At 36.2% G+C, this 3,895-nt stretch overlaps 1 non-coding gene across 1 annotated transcript; it reads left to right on the top strand.

Moving 5' to 3' along the window:
• Positions 1-2,557: 2,557 nt before the first annotated feature.
• Positions 2,558-2,621, top strand: LOC120093943 (U7 small nuclear RNA). The gene has a single exon (XR_005487654.1). It is a non-coding gene; the product is annotated as a U7 small nuclear RNA (small nuclear RNA).
• Positions 2,622-3,895: the final 1,274 nt, after the last annotated feature.

Raw genomic sequence — 3,895 nt, 5'->3', positions numbered from 1 at the left:
ATTCCCTGTAGAAAGCATTTATAAAAAACACAGCTCAAGGGAAAGTAACTTTAAAATACAAGGATATCAATAAAACAAGAGCCTGGGGCTTTAGCTCAGTAGTAGTACAACTCCCAATCAGGCAACAGGCCTGGGGTTTAGATCTTAGCACTATAATACAAAAGCAGCATGTTTTCCCAGTATGGTATGAGAACAGATTTTTATATGGCTGATCTTTTGTATATATATTTTAACCCATTCTGAACATGAAAGAGTGGGACTCTAATGTTTTTCAGCAGGAAAATGTTTTTTTTCTTTTTACTATTTATAGTTTGTTCTTTTAAGCCAATTGAACTGGGTTTAATCCTGATATCATTGTAGAAAAAAGAATTAGAAAGAATGGATTGATACGTTTAAAGAGTGACTGTTATTTATTTCACATGGAGTTAAATTCCTATTCAAGGTAAATAGACTAATGAAAGAACTGTGTCTTTATGGAATTGCAACACCAATTATCCCACTGCTGAATAGCAGTTGGTAATTTATTAGGAGAAAGGTTATAACATCACTTCTTATGGGTCATTCTCCATAAAAGTCTCTGGTAGTATCAGAATATTGAACAAGCTCTATATTTGTCATTCTGAGGGAAAAGGACAAACTACAAGACATGGTAATTCAACAGTATTTCTGCATTGTATCTAAGTAAAAGAAAGCATTGCAATAGGCAATGTCAATAACTATTATCGAAATGAAAAATATGTACTATTTTTCATCATTCTATGTGATGGCTTTACCAGTGGAATCTTACAATCCTAATGGAGATGAACATCTTAAGCAAAATTATGACTAAAATATTTAATTTTTTAAATTAAAGAAAATGAAAATGTCATATCTCCTTTGAATGTCAGAAAAGTTACAAGAACCACAGGCATTCACTTGCCTGAAAAATGCTAAAATCTTCACAAACGTAACGTATTCATGAGCCTGATCTTAAGACCCTCAAATCATAACACTGACATTCAGGAATACTCAAATTGCCATGGAGAGAATGTAAAAGTCATCATAAGAGTTACTTCTGCAGAGTGAGCATTGTGTGTCAGTTCTAAGACCTCTAGACGAAATGCCTAATTGATCTTAAAAATACGATGTACAGCATCCATTATTATCCCCAAGATTATGGAGGAAGAAACTGCTGACATGAGTTAATCTGAAATACTGAGATTAAACTCAGGAAATCTGTTTCCTGTTTGCTTGATTGCATTGTTCACATACTGTTCAACTGGGATTTTTTGATATGTAGATTTTCAGAAAAATTATTTTGTAAGATTTTTGTGTAGTAAAAATTTGCTACACATAATTTGGGGATATGTAGAGATACTTACATGTGTCTCCATGAGTATTGATGATTGCTAGGCATAAGGCTTGTTTATATATTTTACTTTATATTTCTCCTTTGGGGGAATGTCCTCGCTGCCAGTGTTAATGACTCAATGATAATCAGAGAGAGAGAGAGAGACTGGGAGGCAAGGGTGTGTCTAAGGACCTTCAGGATAGCCCTTAAAGCCACAAGAGAAAATTCTGAAAATAAAGAGTTAAAAAATGTTTAATTTCTCAACTATGCAAAATATAAGAAAGCAATATGAATTGTGTGAGGAGGTGAGGACCTTCCTGGACATTAATTATTAATTAATTAATAGCAGAAGCAGCAGCACTATAAACTACATTATCAGAAATATATTAAGGAAGGAGATAAAGAGATTTGGAGAGTGGTGATCACAAGGCAAAATCCCACGCAGCTGTTCAGTTTTATACTTACGAAAGCAGACAGATTCCTGAGTTCAAGGTCAGCCTGGGACAGAGGAATTTAGGACCAGGTGTGGTAGGAATGGCAATCTCTGAGCAAGATTCCACCCAGGTAACGTCTTGAAAAGGCTAGGCTGATTCCTTGACAGGCTTCAAATTGGCAGTTAACGAGATTAGGCCTAAATCTTAGAAGAACTGTGCAATTCCAGTCAATCCCAGGCCTCTGAAGCTGTACAACTACCTGGCATGAGGCAAGGACAATAGGTCACCAGGAGTTTCCAGACTTCCTCAGCCTCTTCCTCAGCAACAGTTTCCACATCTCCTCAGCAAGTTTCCAGCCCCCATACCCTGGTAATGAAATGTCCATAGGACCCAACAAATTAACATAGAGGTTTACTGCCCTGGAATTCCCTAATGTGCTTTAAATCAGGCCTGCAAGATCACTAGGGTGTCTCTCAATTCCCATAATGGAGACCACAACTACCGGACTTCTGCAGAATAAAACACTCTTTGTGTTTACTTACTGTTTGAGTCTGGGTGTCTTTCTTCAGCAAATCAGGGACAATAATACTCTCTGCTTTCAAATTCAAGCAGATCTCTGAATTCATTTAAAATGTTAAAAAAAATTGCTGTCCTTTCTAGGAAGGGGCTAAGGTCATAAAATGGTGATTGATAGGATAATCAAATGGGAACCTGAAGGAAATGACTGAATTGATATGTAAAAAAAGACTGGGCTTTGGTCTGCCTGAGAGCTACCCAGAGAAAAGTGATTGAAGAGCAAATACAGCTCTTCTAGAATTTTTCTAACTGGGTTTCTGGCTTTTGTTGGAAAATTCAAGAATTTTTTTCCTGCAGCGTTTCTAATTTTGGTCAAAAAACCCATGAGCTATCCAGAGAGCTTTTAGAACTTTATCTAGAGAGCAGAGAGTTTTCTCAAGCAGAAAGCTATCTTGAACAGACTACAAAGTCAAGAGCTATCTACAGAGAGCTGGCTAGGGAGCCATATCTAGCAGGGCACACCGATTTCAGCTTGTACCCAGGACACAAGGCTGTCAGCTTATTCCCATAATTGCCTTTGAGTCATTTCTTTCACTGCCCTTAAACTCCCCTTCCTCAGGACCCCCAACCAAACTGAGGCTGGTCCTTGGCATGAAAGATTGTAAGAACCAGGGATCCAGGAAGTTTGATTCAAGATTGTATATTCTATATTTCAGAGCCATGCCTATGAAATCTCAATGGTATAGCTGCATAAACAAGACATCTCTGAACAATGAGCAAACCAATTGTTATAATAACAGAAGAAACAGAAACTTTAATGGATCAGAATCCTAGACAAAAAGCTACAGGAAATTATTGGTTGATTAGACAGAAAAATGTAGTCTTTCCCAGGGATAAGTACTCTGACTTGTCAACAAATTCTAGATGGTCAACATTCACTTACAAAAAAACTCAATGAAACCAGTAGGTTGTATTTATATATGTATTCCTATGTGTGTTGTGCGCGCGCACGTGTGTGTGCGTGTGTGTGTGTGTGTGTGTGTGTGTGTGTGTGTGTGTGTGCGCGCGCTCACACGCAAACTCCCTCAGGCCAATGTCATGTGTACATATGTCAATGTGAGATTGCAGTTTTTGTGTGTACTGATATAAAAAATGAGGTGGTATGCTATTGAAAGAAAGCAAGAGAAAGGATTTGGATGGAATATAGGAAGAGGGGAAATCATGTAACTACACTTTAATCGAAAATATAAAAAAGTGTACTTTTAAAGGAATAGTAATAATGTTCTTATTCATTTTCTTTTTAATTTTTACATTTTTCTTTGGTAATTTCATATATAGACACAATTAATTTATATCACATCAATAGCTGTTTTCTTCCACCTTACAGCTCCTTCAAAAAAAATAACTTAACATCCTTCTACCAAATTCATCACTTCTTTTTTTTAAACAGATAATTTATTTTCTTTTTGATATAGAATTACAAACTACTGATTCTCTTGCGATAGCTTAAAGAGACAGGAATCTTACTCACAGTTATATTTATTTCATTTGCATTTAGATGTTTTATTATGGTGAAATGTCTTGTCTTTACAAGAATAAACACATCCTAAGTATT

This window comes from Rattus norvegicus, chromosome 7 (assembly GCF_036323735.1).
Source record: "Rattus norvegicus strain BN/NHsdMcwi chromosome 7, GRCr8, whole genome shotgun sequence".
Lineage (NCBI taxonomy): Eukaryota > Metazoa > Chordata > Mammalia > Rodentia > Muridae > Rattus > Rattus norvegicus.
The sequence above is the reverse complement of the archived record's forward strand: the minus strand, read 5'-3'. Positions and strand labels throughout refer to the sequence as shown.